This window comes from Macaca mulatta, chromosome 1 (genome assembly GCF_049350105.2).
Source record: "Macaca mulatta isolate MMU2019108-1 chromosome 1, T2T-MMU8v2.0, whole genome shotgun sequence".
NCBI lineage: Eukaryota > Metazoa > Chordata > Mammalia > Primates > Cercopithecidae > Macaca > Macaca mulatta.
This window is the reverse complement of record NC_133406.1, coordinates 177,526,123-177,548,907: the sequence shown is the minus strand read 5'-3', so window position 1 is coordinate 177,548,907 and position 22,785 is coordinate 177,526,123.

Sequence of the window (22,785 nt, the reverse complement as noted above, 5' to 3'; positions counted from 1 at the left end):
TTGGTCTGGTCCAGCTCATCTTTTTCTGCAGAACTTCTTTGCCTGACTTCACTAACCCCTATCTATTGATAACCACTGTTACAACAATACTTAGCATGTGTGCAGCACTCAAGTATTTTAAAAATTCGTTCACATGTGTTATGTTATTTGCTCCTGACAACAATATCACATACAGGTATGGAGCATGCCATTTCCCCTTTTATGACAACTAAGGAATCTGTGGTTCAAAGGGACTGAATGCTGGGCTCAAGCTCACTCTCTCATTCTATTTCCCGTACCCTCAGCAAGTAAGAACTAAAGTTCAGGTCCTCTGATTCCTGATTCAGTATTCATTCATATCAACCTGTAACCCACGGTACTTGGAAAAGTACTGACCTAAAAGCTGTAGAAGCCTGGAGGGAAGATTTGGTACAACACGAACACCTCTCTGCCTTCAGAGAATGTAGTTGGAGAAACAAAACATCATCCTTTAGAAATATAGCATATATATGTGTGTATGTGGTGATTATCAAAGGGATGAAGTACATAGCAAGTGTTAAGAAACTCATGGAAAGAATAAATTTCATGGGATATAGAAGTCAGAGAAGATTTTTTGGAAAAGGTAGACTTGAAAGAAGGGCAATAACTGTACAGGAGAAGTGGGAACCATCTGGCAAGAGGCAGCACATACTGGGTTCACATCCTGGCTCTGCCATTTATCAACTGTGCAACTCTGATCACGTTATTGAATATCTCTAAGCCTCAATTCCTTATCTGTAAAATGGGAATAATTATTAGCACCTATTTCTTAGAGTTGTTAATCATAGATGAGAAAATGTTTGCAAAGAGCTTAGTATAAGTGGCTGATACAGAATCAGTGTTTGTTACTGAAACAGCTTGAGCAAAGGAATAGAAATGAGATATAAGAGGGGCAACAGCTAATGCATGCTGGGCTTAATACCTAGGTGATGGATTGACAGGTGCAGCAAACCACCATGCCACGTTTACCTCTGGAACAAACCTGCACACCCTGCACATGTATCCCAGAACTTAAAATTAAATTAAATTAAATTATTTAAAAAAGAAGGACTGCCAAAAACAATGATTAAATCAGTCAGGTCTGAGTAAACCTTGGTAAAAAAGAGTAATGAGAAAACATGAGAAAAAATTCAGACTACATTATGGAGACCTGTAAGTGCCAAGATAACAAGTTTTGCCTGGTGGCTTTCTATTTCTATTTGCAATTCAGCCTACTTTCTAGAAACAAAATCTTATAGTCGATATGTAAAAAGATACAAGTAGAACTGCCCTAGTTGGAGCTGCTGTCAAGATTCCAGAGCCCTACCTGATAAGCACTCTCCCCACCAACCACAGCATCCCCTGAAAGACAAGTTGGAAACCAAGTGTTTTGATGACAGGACGCTATTGAAGTCTTCTGCTCAGGGAAGTGGTATGAAGAATATTTACCTGGCAGCAGGAAGCAGATTGCAATAGTGGACAGAGACACCAGCGACTACTCAGCATCCTGTTGTCGTTGTCAGGCGATGAGGGTTTGGAACAGAATAGAGCTGTGGCAGTGAGAACAGACAGAGAGGGACAGGTGCCAAAGACATTACAAAAGACAACTCGGTAGGTCTCTGTGAGTTGTCTAGGTGGGGAAAATGGGGGGAAAGGATCAAAGATGAGTCATGGGCTATAAACCTGGGCAATCATTGGTGGATTCCTCAGTGCCACCCTTCAATTTCCCAAAGGCATCTTTTTGTTGTTGTTTACTTGAGGAACAGCCTGTCCAAAGACATCTTGTTAAACTCTACTATGAAGTAATGATGGGCTAAAGCCATTATTTATGATTTCACAAAGTTCTGAGTAGTTTAGAATGACAATACTTAAATTTATTGATTGGGATTATAATGAATATTAATTGGTAGGGGGCTAGAGTGAGAAGTGAGGTTCCTGGTCAAAAAATTTAGAAAACATTGGGTTGAATAAAGTTAAACAGGCTTTTATTTTATTATTTTTTGTTGTTGTTGTTGTTGAGATGGAGTCTGGCTCTGTCACCCAGGCTGGAGTGTAGTGGCATGATCTCTGGCTCACTGCAACCTTTGCCTTCCGGGCTCAAGCATTCTCTTGCCTCAGCCTCCTGAGTAGCTGGGATTACCGGCATCCATCACCATGTCCAGCTAATTTTTTTGTGTTTTTAGTAGAGACAGGACTTCACCATGTTGGCCAGGCTGGTCTCGAACTCCTGACCTCAAGTGATCCACCTGCCTCAGCCTCCCAAAGTGCTGGGATTACAGGCATGAGCCACTGCGCCCAGCCACAAACTCCTGATTCTTTGACATTCTGATGGGCAGTTTGAACTCTTATTCAAAAGATGGAATCAGAGGTTTCCCAAACTTATTTGACCAGGAACCCCTTTTTAAGAAACATATTTATGGGATTAATGTTTCTTGGAACCCATTTTGGGATATGCTGCTCTGTGAAAGCCAAAAAAGTACACCTGAACTAAGGTTCATCTCAATTATCACTCACCAGAAATATACTATGTGTCAGGTACAAGATTTCTATCCTCAAGGAACTCAAAGTCAAGTGGGAGAAGTTCACATGTACCCCATATTATATACCCACAATATATACAAAATGCATGATGTGTTTTGGGAATAGTAAATGGTTCATGTGGCTACAAATAAGAATGTAGATTGAGTAATGAGAGTGGCAGGCGATAAGGCTGGCAAGGCACACAATAGTCATTATTACTGATGTTGTTAGCTACCATCTATTGAATGCATGCTATCTGTTAAGCATCATGCTCAGTATCTTACATGTATTACATCAATAAATCCTCTCTACAATCTCATAAGGTTGGTACAATTATCATCCACATTTTGTAGATGAAAAACAGAGACTTAGAGAAGGCTAATAACTTACCCAACGTCTCATGCTATCTAAATGGCAAAGCCCAAACAACTCCAGACCTACCAGAGCCCGGGTCTGTGTGCTTAACCGTGTGGTAATGGGCTTCTTAAACCTTGTGAGCTGTTTTAAGAATGTAGACTCCACCATGAAAGCCTTGAGGAGGCTTGGAAGTTTCCACATCTTTTCCTCTCCTATGACAAATCTTCAAAAACACTTTGAGTCAGACCCATACACAAAACAGAAGAAAACAACACTTGCTAAACTACCAAACCGCAACCGCCTTGCAGAGATGCTCATGAGTCAGAGCCTCCAAATTGCCTGGGGATTTTCCAATGAAAGGCTCTTATGTGTCTGCAAGGAACTATCCTGCTGGGTTATCTTCTTCAATCACTATTTCTTAGCACTGCATTGCTTCACCATGAAAATCTTGCTTTATTTTATCTTCTTCAGAGAATCCGCAGCTCCACATTCTGTCTGTCATGTGGGTTTACTGAGAGCTAACTTTCAAAGTCATGCATTCTATGGTAAGTGTATTTTAAACCATGCAGCATCACATTAAAAAGAAATGGCAGTCATTCTGCCCTGGAAACTGTTCCCTAGCATGACATTACTTTAATTCACTGGCTCCTTGTAATCAAGATCTAATAAACAGCACCTTTAAATAAGTCCTACACACAGCCTGCATTGTTACAATCAATTGAACTACTTAAAAAAGAAAACCTCTGAGGCTATCTGGAGGCATTCTGTGCTTCCCTCTGTTTTATGGCACAACCTTAGACACGATGTGTAAAAAGGTCAAGACAGCATGTAGGCTTTTGCATTAAACAGCAGAACACTAATTAGTTTTAGTGACAATGGGGTTCTGTTAGTGTGTTCTAATATTTTGATGCTTAGTTTTGTTTGAAACCTCCAACCATAATACACAAAAGCTCTTCTATCTTCCCGTTTTTCTTATATCTTGACTTTTCAGCCCCATCATCTGTTTGAACTAAGCATGTATATTTTCCATTTCTGTATTTTCATAAAAGCCTGTTCTAAAATTTCATTTCAAAACAGCTCACTTAAAACACAATTTAATGTGGAACCCAATATTCACATGGAACCTAATATTTTTCTATTAGTTTCAACCATGTTTTCAAATCTCAAATGTAAATTATGTTAAAACAGCTGTCAATTGGCTTTAATATTTATGCATATTAACAGTCCACAGAAGGTATACTATTCTAAAAATAGTATAGCATTTATACTATTTATATATATAAACTGCTGAGTGTTAAAAATTCTTTAAAACAGATTTCCACATTCCTGAATTCTATTTTAAATTAGTAGGAGCAATAATATAGTTCTTCAAAACCAAAGTGTCATTATTTTTATGTTTTCATTGCTACTTTTGTATCTGTATTCTTATCCTTTTTCTAAATATAGGTAAATACCAAAAACATTCTCCAGGAGAAGGAATGCAACTGAAGAAAATAACACTATTGGACACTTTATTAACAAATTGATATCTCTTCAAAAAACCAATAACTATAAGTAACTTTAGTATAGTGTACCTTTCTATAAAATAAATGACAAACTGGATGAATTTTCTTGTGCTAACTTAGGAATTGCCAGTTCTTTACAAGACAGATTTATGTCACATTTGGTATCATTTACTGTTTTTTAAGAAACAGTTTGAGGTCATAAACTTACATTGGTCACCTTCTTTTCAAGAGGTTATTGGGCTAATGCTTTAATAATATTTTCTGATGCGGTTCTCCTATGGGATTAAAAGCAATCAAATCTGTAGTTGGGGAAAAAAAATTCACATTTTTCTTTGTTCCCCTTAGCCGACTTGGCTATGGTCTACAGAAGCTGAACTTTCATTAAAAGAAAATAAAGTTTCTAGCCCTTCATCTTGTAAAGATAGCGTCTTTATACCGTAAATCAATACACTGCCGTTTGGTTTGCTCTCTGGCTAGACAGACCAAAACAATATAGCATTAAGGGAAGTGGGAGCATCCCTTCCAAGCCATTTGTCTTAATGGAGTGCCCACTTCAAAACTGACTTCTTACTGCTTCCATGATACCAATTTAATTGTTATCAAGCCAGACCAAAAGAAACAAATCCGATTAAAAGCCAATACTTTGTAACCAAAATGGGATATATGTGAGTGTGCTGTAGACTGCTTACCATGTGCCAGGCACTGTACTAAACACATAAATGCATTCATTTATTCATAAATGAATAATTGCCTTATTTCATCTTCTGAGGTAGTTATTATTTCTAATTTCCATTTTATAGAGGAGAAATCTGAGACTCAGAGAGGTTAAGTAACTTGCTAAGGTCATAGAGCTCATGAAGTGGAGTAACTGGGGTGTGAACCCAAATCTGTCCAACCTCAGATGTTAGCCTCTTAAGCATGATACCATGTTGTCTAGCAAAAGCAATAAACTAATTCTTATTTCATTTATATTCTGTGCTATTTCTAAACAAACATTTCCAAGAATGTTCCCAACAATAACTATTACTGGAACAGAATAAAATGGTATTTTTTGGCCCATATATTTTCTGTATGCAACAAAAGTGACACTCAAATCTTAAGGCATCTTTACTTCAAGGAATAGGGAAAAGCACACAAAATGTAGGGTCAAACTAGCTGTGTAACTTGGGCAAGCAACCTCACCGAGATTTACTTTCTCATCTGTAAAACGGTGGTGATAATAGCTATCTACCAGGATCATCGTTAGGATTAGAGTTAATAATTGCTCAAACACTAACTCAATGCCCGGCACTGTGCAGGAACTTTGCTCAGATTGTCTCTTTTCTACAACTTTTGTCAATTAAATATTTTTTTAAAGAGTAAACTATATTGTCTCATTTAATTCTCACAATTACCCTCTGTGGACTGACTCACTTATCCTGACACATATTCGTCCATTCATTCAAAAAATATTTACCAACTGCTGGGTGTTAAGAATGAAACAGTATTCATGAGAAGCATGGCCACTGCCACCTCGATTGGCAATAATTAATAACGACAACAATGTGACTTTGACGCGTTGGCTTTTCCTAGGTTTTTGATAGGGATGGGAGCCTCAGTTTACAAACTAAAGTTAAGGATTCTCTACTTGGCCTGCCAGTCTTTCAAGTAGTCAATACTGAGTACAACCGTGTTGGATAAGTGCTATACTTGAGTTATTATTATTGTCTGAAGCCTTTTACCTATCACAAGCAATGCTTCCTTATAAAAGTTTTCTCTGTTCACTAGGCTAGAGTAAATTCCTTACCATTCCTCCAAAAAACATCCCACACTCCACCCCTAAATTTGTTTCTTGTTTGCTTGGTTGGTTTTGGTGTTTTTGAAACAGGTTCTCACTCTGTCGCCCATGCTGAAGTACAATGGTGCTATCTCAGCTCACTGCAACCTCTGCTTCCCAAGCTTAAGTGGTCCTCTAGGCTCAGCCTCTCAAGTAGCTGGAACTACCGGAGTGCACCACCACACCCGGCTAATTTTTGTATTTTTGGTAGAGACAGGGTTTTGCCATGTTAGCCAGGCTGGTCTTGAACTTCTGAGCACAAAGCCATCTGCCCACATCCGTCTTCCAAAGTGCTGGGATTACAGGCATGAGCCATGACTCCCAGCCCTGAATTTGTTGATTGGACTCTCTCTGCCTGACATTCCTTCCTGTCCTTCTCATTTTCCAGATCTACCCATTGTTATTCAGTAATCCGTTCAACAACTATTTATTGAGGGCCTACTGTCTGCCAGGAATGGTTCAGGGTGCTTAGGATTCAGCAGAAAAAAAAAAAAAAAAAGTCAAAAACATCCCTAACCCCATGGAGCTTACATTTGTGTGTGATAATTAATCATTCCTTAATCATTCCTTATACACCTGTAGCATAAAATGGCACGTTCTGAATATTATATCCTCAGTATGAGCTGAGGATAAAAATGATTAACGGACTCAAGGTTTCAAACAGAGCACTAGTAATACGTGTGTCCATACACAGAACTCTGGTTTCTGAATAACAATAAACTTGTGAAGTGGATAAATGGACTAAGTCACCCCACTTTTGGCTAAGTCAAGGATAGGGGAAAAACAGAACTAAAGGTCCTTCCATGTTTCTGCCATTCGCCTTCCAGGGAGCCACCCTGTTTCGGCAACTTAGTGATTCAACCCACTTCCTTTTTGGTCCTATTTCATCATCACCTGGTGCTTAGTGCCTCAGCCGTACTACCCTTGATGGTAAAGGGGGCCAGGAAGTGGGCATGCTGAAATATACCTGGCTCTGAAAATCTGAATTGGTTTTTGGAAAAGTCTAGACCACCAACTTAAAAACAAACAAACAAACAAAAACCAAACACATAACCCACAAATAAACTGTATTTTAATAGTGACTCAGTAAATTATTTTTCAGGAATGTAACTATTAGAGCATCACAATACCCAATATGTCTTGTTTCCTAACTCAATATTTTTAATTACTTGCCTTTATTGGTCAGATAAAATGTAGAGTCAAGTTTCGAGTAATACCTTTTATTGGACTGATGGTGGAATATTGACAGATAAGCTTTGGGGATATAGAAAACTCCCCTCTAGGTCAGTGAGGGATTGACTCTGAGGAAAGGATTTCTGTAGGCACAGAAGCCTCTCTGTCAATATTGTACAGTTTGTCCAATAAAAGGTATTACTCAAAAGATGGTGGGTGTTTTGCTTTGACATTTAAGAAAAAAAAATGAGTCTTGTGAACTAAAGATGTTATTATGTAGGACGGATCTTATAGAACTCATCTGATTTTTCTAAACCTCCATTTCCTCATCTTAGAATCTATCCATCTACTTCATAGGGTTATCAGATGTCATTAGTTAATGTTTGTAAAAAACATTTTTATAATTGGAAAGTACGAAAATATGTGCTATAATTATCATTCATCACTAATATGACTAAACAATGAATGCCAATAAACTTAATAGATATCAAAGAGATGCTAACACTGAAAGTTACCATGGTGAGAGTCCTTTCAAACTCCTATCTCAACACTGATGATTCACAGTGTTTGTTCAAGTCAACAAAATGCTTCTGAGTCCCTACTATGGGCTCAACATTAATGTTCCATCAGCACTTTCATTTAGAGGAAGAAGCTGTTTATAAATAAAACATGTAAAATGTCATGCATGGGGAAAGATAGCCTTCGTCCTATAGCCTTGTAGCATCTGTGAGGTTCTTTCCTTTCTTACTGTAGAGGCCTTCCTTTTCCAAGTTGTTGGTATAAACAGTTCCACCGACAATCCCCAATAATCTGAAAAATAGCATATCTCTGGTTCCTCAAGGCCATTCACAAAATACCAACAAAAGCTCTGCATTCTGCTTCAAAAAGAACAGCTGGATTCTAAATAGACTCTAATTTTGGAAAACTCAGGGTAACAATTAATTCTCTTGACTTCCTTTGTCAAATCCAAATAAATAAACCAGTACTTGCAATGAGCTATAGAAGTCTAAACTTTACTATGCAGACTGATAAATACCTTATACTTAAAGGCATCCTCAATCACACAAAACATTAACCCTTTAAATAGCAACTATTTAGATCAGTTTCATGTATTTGCCTAAATCCTCATCTTCCCCAAAGTAATAAAGGGCATATCAGCTATCGTTTTTGCTAGAAAGCTGTTATTTTAAAAACAGGACATCAGATAAGTGCATTCAGGACCAGTTAACTACTTCTTGACAGTGCCTTCTCCTATAAGATGCAGTGAGTCACAAGGATGAATTTTCTAAGGGACCTTGCAACACCAGATGGAGGTCTTTGAGAGCTCAATTTGAGATCTGTGTCTACAGGGGAACATTTGTACTGAATCAGCTGAGTACTTCAATGAAACAACTGGCTTAGTGCATTCTTTTTGCTAAAGGAATCAACAGATTCAAATATATTGGTGTCTTAGTAAACGAATCCAAATTTAGCTAATTTATCTCATTTCTTCAATAATTCGTTCAATAACCATTTGCTGAATACCTACCATATGCTGGCCACAGTGGTATATGTCAGGTGAGACATATACCTGACATGAGAGAGGCAGGCATAGTAACAAATGCAATATGAAGGTGTTGGAGACAGAGCTGTGAAGGGGAAGCAAGAAGGGCTTCCAAGAAAAGACAAAATTGAGAAGAGTTGTGAGAAGCAGTACGAGTCAGTCAGAAAAAGATGGAGCTTGTGGAGGTGGAGTCCAGAAGGAAGAGCATATGCCAAGCCTAGGGAAAAATGAAATCAAACCTCATGGTTCTCTACTGTAAGATGTCCCTTGAGGTCCTATGTAAGCTTGTTTCAGAGCTGCCCAGGCTGACTCAGGGACTCAGTGAAGTTCTCTGGCTGTCGCTGTGTCAGAGGTTCCTGCTTGGAGCTTCAGGTGATTTGGGTGCCTCAGCAAAGCCTTTCTGTAAATGGAGGAGGGAAGACCCAGACTCTTCACACCTGAGGAAGGCAAAGGTATTTTCCAAAAAGATCTGGCCTCTGGGAATCCCAGTCCTGGAAGGACAGAAGGAGTCATTGGGAAAGTTGGAATAATATTCTTCAACCTTAGTGTCATACTCAATCCAAAATTTATCCTCAGTGAGAAGCCAGGTCTTTATCCTCACACAGAAGAGACCTTGGCTCTCTCTTTCACTTCTGATGTCACCCCAGGCTGTTGTCCAGAGAATTTCCAATCCCAGACAACAAGTGCATTCAAATGAGAAAAGGAAATAAAAGTGAGTGAAGACAGAACTGGGAGCAGAGGCTTGAATTTTGCTTTAATAGAAGAGTGAAAGGAAGGAAGAGTTTCCAAACTTGAAATATCAAGAAATCAATAATTCCACACACAAAACTCAATAGTACTATTTTATATTCAGGTCATTCACCCCCTCAGGCTACTGTTTGGTTCAAGACGCCTTAAAAAAAAAGTAGCAATAACTAGAAGCAACTGTTTTCCTTTTCCATTCTCAGTTCACCAGTGGTTGGGTTGAGGTTGGTTGGTTTGTGTCCACAGGCAAAGACTATGCGAGCCAATGGGGATCTTTGTAATGGAGTTATATACGTCTGAAAATAGGGTTTTATTACTTAAAAAAATCTAAATGCAATTTTCATTATAGAGACACAAACACAGAATTAAAGGTAATGTTACCTGGCTGGGCACAGTTACTCAAGCCTGTAATCCCAGCACTTTGGGAGGCCAAGGCAGGTGGATCACTTGAGCTTAGCAGTTCAAGACCAGCCAGGCCAACATGGTGAAACCCTGTCTCTACTAAAAATACAAAAAATTAGCTGGGTGTGATAGCAGGCACCTATAATCCCAGCCACCTAGGAGACTGGAGCACAAGAATCACTTGAACCCAGAAGGCAGAGGTTTCAGTGAGCTGAGATCATGCCACCGCACTCCACACTCCAGCCTGGGTGACACAGCAAGATTTCATCTAAAAAGAAAAAAAAGATAATGCTATATTTGGTTAGCTAGATAAATTGAAATATGCAAACATAGTGTTATTACATTTTGTTCTTCCAGTTCTATCAACTCAGACTATATAAAACTGCTCAGATTTAAGTAAATCAATGTTAACTTCAAGAATGCACTATTTTCTAGTCATCTGGTAAGTCAGTGTGTATAAGGTTGCTTCAGAGAGATGTGCAATTTCATAAACCACCATAAAACTCGCCAGTTTACTTGTGTGGTTTTTTTTTTAACCATCTCTGCTTTTCATTAAAAAACTGATAAGATCATGGCCTATGAAAAGCCCAACCGTAGAAGTGCAGTCATCAACAATTAAAGAAACATTTTAGTGTTAGTGCTGAATAAACTCTTTCTCCTTTATAAGAAATGTCACAGGGCTATTTTTTGCATTTGAGAGAAGTGGTGTTGTGATGAAGTGTCCCTTTGAATAACTGCACACTCTGTTCCCCACTGGCACCCTACAGAATGTAGCCTCCCTAAACACATGAAACAAGTCTTCCTTAAACCTCCTTTGGGAATCTCTCTGATTAGCTACAGAGAGAAACTTTCCAGTTCTGTTGTCATTAATTATGTATTCCTTCCATAAATGCTTGCTAAACACCTATGATGCGCCAGACAGCGTGAGAAATTGAGTTCACACAGGTGAAAATGATGGACTGGCCCCTGCCCTGACACAGTGTATAGTCCAGTAGTTGGAGATACAGATAAGGAAAAGGACAATCACATGACAGTATGGGATGTATGGGAGTACACTGGGTGCTCTAAGCAGGGGGCCTCATCTAATCTGAAGAGTTTGGGAAACTTTGCTGGAAGATGGGCTATCTCAGCTGAGTGCTGAGCCAAGGGAAAAAGTGAAGATGTGGGTGCAAAGACAAAACAAACAAACAAACAAACAAAAAACCCCGTGACTTTAAGATGTGGTGTGGACGGCTGGGCGCAGTGGCTCAGGCCTGTAATCCCAGCACTTTTGGAGGGGCCAAAGCGGGCGGATCACCTGAAGTCAGGAGTTCAAGACCAGCCTGGCCAACATGGTGAAACCCCGTCTCTACTAAAAATACCCAAAATTAGCTGGGCATAGTGGTGCATGCCTGTAACTCCAGCTACTCAGGAGGTTGAGACAGGAGAATTGCTTGAACCCAGGCAGCAGAGGTTGCAGTGAGCCGAGATCACGCCACTGCACTCCAGCCTGGTGACAGAGCGACACTCCATCTTAAAAAAAAAAAAAAAAAGGTGGCATGATGGCTGATTTTATGTATCAATTTGACTGGGCTAGCTAAGGGAAACCCAAACAGCTGGTAAAACGTTACTGATGAGTAATGAAGAAAACAATGAATTGGTAGACAGAGTAATGAAGATTAGCCTTCACAAATGTGGGTGGACTTCACCAATCCATTGAGGGCCTGGGTAGAGCAAAAAGACAGAGAAAGAGTGAACTTGATTTTTCTTCTCAAGCTGGGACATCCGTCTTCTGTTCTTGATCATTGGTGCTCCTCGTTCTCAGGCCTTCATACTCAGGCTGGGAGTTACGTCATTGGTTCCTCTGCTTTTCAGGCCTTCAGGCTTGGCCTGGAACAACATCATTGTCTTTCCTGGGTCTCCAGCTGGCAGAGGGAAGATGGTGGCACTTCTTAGCCTCCATTATCATGTGAGCTGATTCCTCATAATAAATCTCTTTTTATCTATCTATCTCCTATTGGTTCTGTGTTTCTCTAGAACTTTGACTAATACAGATGGATTTGGATGAATTTCAACAATGACTTAAAAAAAAGCAAACAAGATTGAAAATAAGCAAGGTGACCTTTGAAGCCAATCCTTTAGAATGTGTCTGTAAGACCCTGTCTAGATATATATGGCATAGAACTGTCTAGATATATGTGGCATAGAACAATAGGAAACAAACAGGATTTGGAATCAGAAAACTGGTTCAGGTCTAAGATTCTAATTCTTATATGCTATATGACCCAAGATAGATCACTTAAACTCTCTGGGGTGTGGTTACTTTTTTCTCATCTGTGAAACTAGAATTACAATGTACCTACTGTGCCATTCTCAGATAGTTTAGGCTCAAATGAAATAGTGGATGTAAAAATTCTTTTTAAACTGTAAAGCATTACACAAATGTTAGTTATTATTATTAAAACAAAAGTAGAAGTGGGCTAGTAGAATTAATAGGATTTAGATACAAGAAAAAAACAGATTATGAATATAAAGTGAAAGTTCCCTTTCTTGCTAGGGTAATGGCCAAAATTAATTTCTCAAAGCCTGGGAAATTTGCCAGGAATATATGACGGAGGTACAAATTCCTATTTTTAAAAAAGGAAGAAATTTTAAATGTGATTAAAAAAAAAAAAGCAGTGCTCAGAGGTAGGGAAGCTCTGCTTCCTATTTAAGATGTCAGAGAGGGAAGCAACATGGTAAAATATACTATCAAGAAGGTTCTTAAGAACGTTAATGACCATATAGATATTTTCGGCAGCTAAAGCACTTAACTGAGTGCATAGATTTGAAAGAAAAAGGAAATGTAAGCCTATTGGAGTGAAAATGAGGGTAAAAAGTCAAGTTGAGGTGAAATGACTGTACGAAAATCAGATGAGAGAAAGATGTGTAGGTAGAACAGGGCCATGAAAGAGGCCAGGAGCGTTTCAGCGAGAACACAGACACCCGTTCGAAGCAGCAAACATACTGAGCATCTTCTCTCTGCCAGGCACTGCGCTCTGTGCTGGGGGCAGATAAGGTGCGGTTCCTGTTCTCCAGGGGCTCACGATGCACTTGTAGACTTCCGTGCACTTTAGAAGCGAACAGAAGGGAGAGTGATAATGGGCATAAGGCCTGACAACAGATGGACTTAAGACGGTGCTGAAAGAGACATCAAAGATACGGGAGTTGTTTATGGAGCTGTTTGAAGCAAAAAAGAAAACATCTACTGCTCACAATACAAGCTGCATGATCACAGATGAAGAGGGTCCGTGCTCTCTCAGGCCTGAGAACTACACTGCCAAGCCTTCCTAGGCCACATGCATTGTCTGCAGGAACTTCCTGTGCAGCTTTCACTGGAGTAAGGGAGAAGTGGAAAGACGCTAATTAGGACATGATTCAAAGGAGAGAGTAGCAGCTGTGGCTTCCCAAATATTATCTGAGACAATAGCATCATCTTCATCATTGATCTCTTCATCACAAAAAATAATTTCCATTTATATACCAGGCAATATACCACGAATTTTATGTATATTGTGCCATTTGCAACTCTGTAAGATATACATCATTATTCTTACGAAGAACATGAGGTTCAGAGAGGTGAAACAACTTGTCCAAGATCACACAGCATCTAAATGGTTGTATGATTCTAAAGACCATGATCTTTCCATGGGGTACAGAAACAGGTACCAGGCTAAGTGTTTCACATAGAGTAAGAAGCTGATTTGAACATGTGCCAGGTACCAGGCTAAGTGTTTCACATAGAATAAGAAGCTGATTTGAACATGTGCCAGGTACCAGGCTAAGTGTTTCACATAGAATAAGAAGCTGATTTGAACATGTGGCTAAGAACTGTGTCTGTGAACAGTGAGAAGACACTGAGTCCCCTTCATATACCACGTTTTATACCTGGGTCGCAGATACAAAGGAACTAGGCCAGGAGCCATTGCCCATTGAGTGAATGGACAGGAAAAACATGATTCAAGCAAGTCGGCAGAAGGCCTCATGCCATTATGTGACTGGTCATCCCCATATAATAAAATGTATTCTCGAGTGGAATAAAAATATTAAAAAGGAATGGTAATGTGAAAGCTATAAGTAGGCAGCATCATTTCAGCAAAAACAGAACACTATAAATATTTTCTACCTAATTTTGATGCCCAGTTCAAATGTCACCTCCTCCCTGCCACTTGTTAGATTCAGAATAATCTTGGCTCTGCCACTTTACTATGTATCCTTGGGCAAGTCATTTAACCAGTACGAGGCTCTGTTTCTTTCTTCATTCATTCATTTGGCAAATATCATCAATGTCTAATATGTGCCAGGCACTGTTCTTGGCATTGGGGATAAATCCATGGGCAGGGAAAGGGGCAGAAGAAGTAGACATAGTCCCTGGCCTCAAGGAGCTTGCATTTTAACAGGGGAGTAGAGACAATGACAAACATATGCGGCTAGTAGCCCTAAGTGCTATGAAGAAGAAAAGCAGCGTGGGGTGACAGAGAGAGACAAGGGCGCGATACTATTTGTGATTATTAGGAAAGGCTTTACTGATGAAGTTCGAGTAGAGCTCCGAATGAAGTGAGGGAGCAAGCCCTTCAGAAATTTGCAGAAAGGACATTTCAGGTAGAGGGAATAGCAAGTACAAATCCCTGAGACTGGAGTGTGCTCATTGTGTGTGAGGAATAAGGGGTCAGCATGGCTAGGAGGGTGCATTTTGAGGGCAGACTAGTGGGAGATAAGATCCCAGGGATAATTAGGGCCAAACTTGTGTTGTGCCTTCTTAGCCATGTTAACCTTTTGACTAACATGTAGCATTGGGATGATTAAATGAGATACTGAAAGAAGAGTGATATTAAGTGCTCAGAAAGTGGTAGCTATTATCATTACTCCTTTCCCGACAATTGCAAGTGGGTGATAAGAAAGGGCATCAGAATTTTTAAATCTTTCTTAGAAATAATTCCCAAACGACAAATGGAAGAAAATCCTAGATCCTAAATAGTACTTCCTGTCCCCAAATTCCAACACCTTATCACTCTGGGGCACTCTTGCCAGCTATGTTGTGTTAGAATAGCTGCTATTGTACTAAGCGTGAGAGACATAAACACACATAACGATACACACCGCAACCCAAATGTAAGCACCAATGTTTTTCGTCATAACTTTTCATTTTGTGGCCACAAGTAACCAATTATTTGGAATCATTTTTTAGTAAGTTAAAACTATATGAATATTTTTGCTTTTTGTTCCATATATGGATAATATTCTTTCACAAGACCAATCTGCCTCTTGGTGGCACAAGAATAGTAACAGTTTGAGAACTGGAAAATGATGAGGTAATTGCTCACTTTTCAGTGACTTCTTTTTCGTAAGTTCTTTATTTAAAAATAATAAGTGAAACCCACAAAATAGAATGAGTAGAGTTAGAAAAAGGATTTCTTATATATTATTTCTAGAGGACTCGCAATTACACTTTGTGATTCAGAGCTTAGTAGGCACAGAATTTAGAATAACTCTGTTTATCTGTGCAAACTTTCCTTAGCCTGTTGCAACTCCCCAAGTCCAACTCTTACACGTGGGTGTTGGGTAGAATATACTGAATAAAAAGTATACAAAGGCTTAATTTTTCTCCTGCCTACAAAGATCTCCAAATCTTTACTATTCTGCACAGCTGCCTAGAATAGACAACAGTAGAGCAATTGTCCATGATTCAAGCTGAGGAGGAGTGAAAATACCATTAACCCTTAAAAACAGAATTATCTTATTCTTTTGATTTTGCTGCACACTATAATGTGTTTGTGGCCATATTTGGATCATATCCGGTTAGAACCAGAAGACCACAGGAATAATAGATATCATTCAGATAATAATTAGCCATGTACTTGCAATAGCGGGATGTGAAGTCAAAGGAAAACACTAAAAATGTTGTTTTTTTGGACCATGACAAAGAGCTTTTTAAATGAGTTTGAGCATTTTTTGTTACTGACTCATGTCTGGAGGCCTCACTGTGGTCACCAGTGCTTCAACTTCTGTACTTTCAATTTCTATCTTTGACAAGTTTAAATGCTAAATAACACAAGGCTTCTTATTGCCTGCAAGCGCATATAATTTCTCTTTGTTTCCTCTGTTTTCTTTTTGTAAGCAAATGCAACAATTTTAGATCACATGTTTTAGTAATTGTTGCTGATTAAAGGAAATTATAATATGTCTTAGGACAATCAGCCCTACAATTTCACCACTGATACTTTAAACTTATAAAATCAATTCTATAAATTCTGGCATACATTTTTCAAAAATGTGGCCTAAATTATCTATTTTTTTATACTTGGTAAATTAAAGTTCCAATGACAGGAAAATGAATAACTAAATTGTGATAGTGTGAGTATTTATTTACAGAAAAAAGACTGGAAGGAAATAAAACAAGATACTATCAGTGGTTACTTTGGGGAGGTGGAAGTATAGGTGATTAATTTCTTCTTTGTACCTTTGTGTATTTTCTAAATTTTCCTCAATGGTCACATATTGCTTTTATGACCTTAAAAAGGTTTAAAAAATTTAATAGTAAAACACAAAAACAAATCCAGACATTTTGGTAGATTATAAATAAATTAAAATTACCTAAAATGTGCTTCTACAAAAAACAGACCTTATCAAGGGAAAGTAATTAGTTTCAAACCTTTTCTTTCTCAAAGGAATACTCAAGCTTTGATTTGATAATGCAATACAAAATTCCACTGGGCCAGATACTTCTTGGTAGTTCAGTACAGGAATTTTATTTCGTGTGTATAAAGAAAGAGAACTGGGAAATTCACAGTTAGCTTTGACTTCCCCACCTTAGTTAAGATGTCTTAAAATACCCACCCATTCTTCACTGTTCATGCACCATCTGGACGCTTAAGTCAGAGGAGGAAAAAAGAAAGTACATTGGACCATTTTGTGGCAAAATCTATCTGCATGATTGATATTTGCTGCACAGAATCAATCTGCTGGGCTACGTTTTGGCATTTTAAGCATGGACCCTTTCCCTCCTCCTATCTGACTCTTCAGAGATAAATTTCTAGGTCTAGAGCTTTACTGATTTCTAAAAGGAACTGCCCAAGCTTCCACCCTCTCAGTTTAACTACTTCTGCCCTCTTGGTAGAGTGGCTATCCCTTGACTCTTCAGGAGAGCCAAGTGACCACTTTAAGAAACTCCTAAACAGCTGACCTCCCAGAATCTGGCAGTCTGTTTCCCTAAGTTCTCTTCTGTGAGTTGGGCTCCATTTAACTTCAAAGACAAATACTGGGCACAGAAATAATACAGAGAGGGCAGGGGGGCATGAGAATTAGGTCTGGAGCACCTAAGTGCTGAAACAGATTTTCTTTGTTCTTAACCACTGCCTAGCTAATTGTTGGTGCTTAGCAAATGTGAAATAATAAAAATGTTACTATTAATGAAAATAGTAGGATTATAAGCAGAAGGGTGTTTGGGAACCGTTGTTCATAAAAAGCTAGGATTCTGGCATCATTTCTTTGATCTTTCCAACGTTCTAGTTTGAAGAAATTTGCTAAAATATGTCTCCCTTATGGGGTAGAGGAGTACAGACCAAACAGGGTAAAGGGTCTAAAAAGAATTTATTCTAAAAAGCAAGCCATTGAACATCAAATACAAATATGACAAACTAAACTTAGAAGACTAATTATTATTCCTGCTCCAAGTTACCTCTTCCCTCTGCCTTAGTTGGTTTTGGAGGGTAAATTATCAATGGAGATGGAATATTAGTCAGTAGCAAGATAAACCCAAGTTGTCCTCATAATGGTACTTTGTTTAAATCTAAAACTAAGAAGCGAAGAATTCTTGAGTATTTCCAATCACCTTTAAGTTATTCTTTCCACTTAAGAGCTACAAGAGAACAAGCAAAAAAAAAAAAAAAAAAAAAAAAAAAAAAAAAAAAAAGAGGGGGGTCAACAGGAGTGTAGGTAATTATAAAATTGAGTGACAGGGCATTCATTATTGTATTAGCTTTATTGTTGTATATGGTTAAAATTTTTTATAATCCAATGTTTTTAAAAAGTGAACAGCAAATGACAGGCACTTGTGTCCTCGCTTGGCCACAGAGTAAGCTGTATAATCTCTGGAAAGTTCCTTAACTATACAGAGAAAGTTTTGGTTAGTGTAGATAATCTATAGGGTGTCCTCTCCTGCTCTTGATTTCTATAACACTTTCTTTTTTTCAGTTACATTATTCATAGAATTTTACACTCAGAGATCTAGGGGACACCCAAGAAATCAGTCAGTAAAATCGGAACTTAAATTCCAGGTCTCATATACACTTGCTTTAGATAAGTCACTTAAATGCCTGAGGCTCAGTTTAATCCTCTGTAAACTGGTAATAATTACTATTATTTTTCAGAGGTTGGTAAAGACAAGATATGGAATGTGCTTAAACGTAGACCCAGCACTTTGTAGGCACTTAATAAATGTAAAATATCGCTGTTTTTGTGGTGGTGGCTTTTGTGGTCATGGTCATTCTCTTGCATCCTGGAACATTTGCTCTTGATTTACCCTTTCTGACTAAAGAAGCAGGGGAAAAAGAAACAAACAATAAAATTAAGTTAGAAGTGGCTGTTGGTGAATCTTGGTGATGGATGTTTTTTGTTGAAAGCCGGTACTCGCTTTACATAAAGTGCCAAGAAGTCAGCGTAGAGTGCTACACTCCTACACATGATTCAGACACCAAGGTTCCATGAAGTTTTCTTTCTTGGGCTGTGACTTTTTTTTCTCTAATAGGTGTTTATATTATGAATACTATGCAGCCATAAAAAAGGATGAGTTTGTGTCCTTTGTAGGGACATGGATGCAGCTGGAAACCATCATTCTTAGCAAACTATCACAAGAACAGAAAACCAAACACCGCATGTTCTCACTCATAGGTGGGAACTGAACAATGAGATCACTTGGACTTGGGAAGGGGGACATCACACACCGGGGCCTATCATGGGGAGGGGGGAGGGGGGAGGGGGGAGGGATTGCATTGGGAGTTATACCTGATGTAAATGATGAGTTGTTGGGTGCTGACGAGTTGATGGGTGCAGCACAGCAACATGGCACAAGTATACATATGTAACAAACCTGCACGTTATGCACATGTACCCTAGAACTTAAAGTATAATAATAATAATTAAAAAAAGAAAAACAAACAACAAAAAAAAGAAAATTATTTTATTAAAGCAATGTAAGCAGAAGTCTGAGAGCACTCTTCCCAGTTTAATCTGTGCTTTTTCTTTGGAGGTATAAGCAATGGCTCCAGGGATATTAAAGACCTGGATATTTCGTTTAGCAGACTAGTTAACAACGCTTTGGATTTCAAAGCTAAAAATCAACTAATACCTAGTCTGAACAAAAATGGCTTCAGGAAAAAAATAATCCTAATGATTATTTTACAGAAGCAACAGAATTTCAATCATGCAATAAACCATGAGTTGAGCACCCACCATAAGAATTCACAAGTATATTGGCCGGGCGCGGTGGCTCAAGCCTGTAATCCCAGCACTTTGGGAGGCCGAGACGGGCGGATCACAGGGTCAGGAGATCGAGACCATCCTGGCTAACCCGGTGAAACCCCGTCTCTACTAAAAAATACAAAAAACTAGCCGGGCGAGGTGGCGGGCGCCTGTAGTCCCAGCTACTCAGGAGGCCTGAGGCAGGAGAATGGCGTGAACCCGGGAGGCGGAGCTTGCAGTGAGCTGAAATCCGGCCACTGCACTCCAGCCTGGGTGACAGAGCGAGACTCCGTCTCAAAAAAAAAAAAAAAAAAAAAAAAAAAAAAAAAAAAAATTAACAAGTATTGTCTTTATTTTTCAAGAAGCCTTAAGTGACAAGTATTATTAGTCCCATTATACAGATGAGAAAATAGAGGCTTGGCAAGGTATAATGGCTTGTCCAAGTCCACAAAGCTGGTATGAAGAACATAAATTCTGCCCACAGAACCCACACTTGTAGACCCAATAAATTCACATCATCTTTTCAAATAAAAAAAAGAAAGAAAGAAAAGAAAAGAAATTCACGGAGACTCTTTGCCACAACCTCTGCTCTGTTCCAAAGCAGCAAATGTTCATTACATCTCAGGTTAAGAATGCAATTAGAATACTCACAGTCATTCTGTTTTATGAATTACACCCTGGTTTTAAAAAATCTACCCAATTTAGCTGGACTTTGTCAAATAAAGGCCCTAATTGTCCACATGATAGTGGAGGCATAATCTTTAACATCAACAGTTAAAACAAGACTCTTCCGTTGAGGTTAAATTGCATCTGACCATTATCTGGTAGCTTACGAGGTAGCAGGAAAGACACTATGCATGTTACAGGGTTTTTAACCTTTGTTCTTTAGGTCTTTATGGGATGACTTTGACCTGGGGAGAGTGCAATAAAACAGACACTCTTATGACAATGGAAGTGTAAATTTAAACAACCATTTAGAAAATAATTGTTAGCAATAGGCTGCAAAAGACTGAAAAAAGTGTTTTGCCCTTGGACTCTAATTCTTCTTTTTGAATCTATGACAAAGACATTTTCAGAATTACGGGAAAACCTTATGTCCAAATATGTTCATCACAATGACATATATTTGTAATAGAAAAAAATCCAAAACAATTCAAGTGTCAAGTGATAAACCAATAGCTAAGTAAATTAAGGAATAGGTAGACAATGAAATGATATGCAGCCATTAAAACATATGTTTACAAAGCCATTACAAATTATGTCAACATAAAAAATGCTTGTACTATAGTGTCAAATTGAAAAAAAAAACTTCTCTGTGCCTTATCTCTTCATCTGTAAAATGTAACTAATACTAATACCTTCTTTATTGAATTGTCATAAAGATTGAATGTTAGCAGAGAAGTACTTAGAGTCAGTAAGTACTAAATTTTAGCAATGTAATACAAATATTATCATCTTTATTTTTATAGGTGACCTCATTTTATAGATGACCTCATCTATAAAAATAAAGATGAAAATATTTGTATCATATAGCTATAATTGAGGCATGAGAGGGTAACACAAGTAGAAAGATGGCCCAGGAACAAGTAGCAGACTGGATTTGAACCCAGATCTGTGTGACACCAGGCCCCATGCCCTTAACCACTATAGAATACCACCTGCCAGAAATGAGAAAGTCACAAAGGTAAGACAAATTAGAAAAGAAGTTATCACAGTTTTATGAAAAAAATGAGTTTGAGATTGAGATGACAAGTTGTTCAAACACTTATATCAAAAAGTCAGGTCATTATTTTGAACTTCATATTATTTTGTTTCTATTTAGTGTTTTCTAAAGAAAAAATAAACGTATCGCAACATTGTTCTGCAGAATTAAATGGTAAGTATTTTCTTGAATGGAAGAGGGGCAAAGAATCCCAGGAGAGGAATCAAACATTTGTGGAAATAAAACTCACATCTTGAGAAGAAGGATGAAAAGGACAAGAGAAGAGAGGAACTGGAAAATTATTACCTAAAAAAATAAGAGAGAAAAATGGGTGCAGTCTTGCTCTATAAATTCCTAAGGGAGCTTTACACACAAAGAATAACATGGGGGAAGGAGGGAAGCAATCAGAAGCTGGGTGAGGGAATGAATGGAAGATAAACACCCTCAGGACAGGAAGATATCAGCAAAATAACTGAATTAGTAGAATCTTCATGGTTATAGTTGAGGTTTCAAGGGTAACCGTGCCTTTGAAAAGAATGAAACTGATAAATGAAAAATTGTCAACCATCTACCAGGCTTAAGATAGGCCTGTGACTCAGTGTCTCAGAACTGCTATGTATATGTCTTTTATATTTCATATGTATAAATATAAATATTATATATACAATAGAAATGGGCATAAAGTAAGTGGCCTGAGAAATAATTCCTCAGGGAATTTAGAAAGGAGATAGATCTCACTTCCCTTTATTATTTTTAAAATATTAATATCTAACTAGTTATTCATTTTAAGGATGATACTTTATCTAATTTTGCACAATGTGTAATAGGTCATCTAGGGGACTGTAAAGATTCAGGAGGTTTTTTAGTGCAGTGGTTTAGAATATAGGCTCTAACCTGGGTTTGGATCTCAACTCCAACACTTACTAGCTATGGAATTTTGAGCAAATTATTTAACTTCTTTAGGCTTCAGTTTCCTCAGCTGCAAAATGAGAATAAAATAATACCCAACAAAAGATAAAGTATGCATAATAAAGTATGAAACAATACCTGGCACCAAGAAAGCACCCAGTAAATGTTAGCTGGTATTATTTATGGCAACACATTAAAAAGCCTCTAAGCTCTTTGAGGGCAGCAACTGTGTCTTTTTTCATCTTGCATACACACTGCCTTGCACAATTCCTGGGACAAAAGAATCAGGTCTGACTAGTGATAGATGGGCAGCTGAGTTAAAAAAAAAATCAGGCCTTAGTTAAATAATTATGAAATTAGAGAAAAGAAGGAAAGGAGGAAACAGAAAAGGGGAGTCAGGGAGAAGTTTACTGTACAGGACAATGTAAAATGTCAGATGAACTGTAATCCCAACAAGAGATTTAAGTGGGAAGTCTTTATTCATCCTTCATTCACATCTTCAGTTCTTTCATTGATTTCAAAAGTATGGAGTGAAGGCTTATCCTGTGGTAGTGCTGAAGAGACAGAAACAGATAAATGGGACAGAGTCTCTAGCCTCGCATTATTTACAATCCAGCAGGGGATATGGACCTCCAGATAA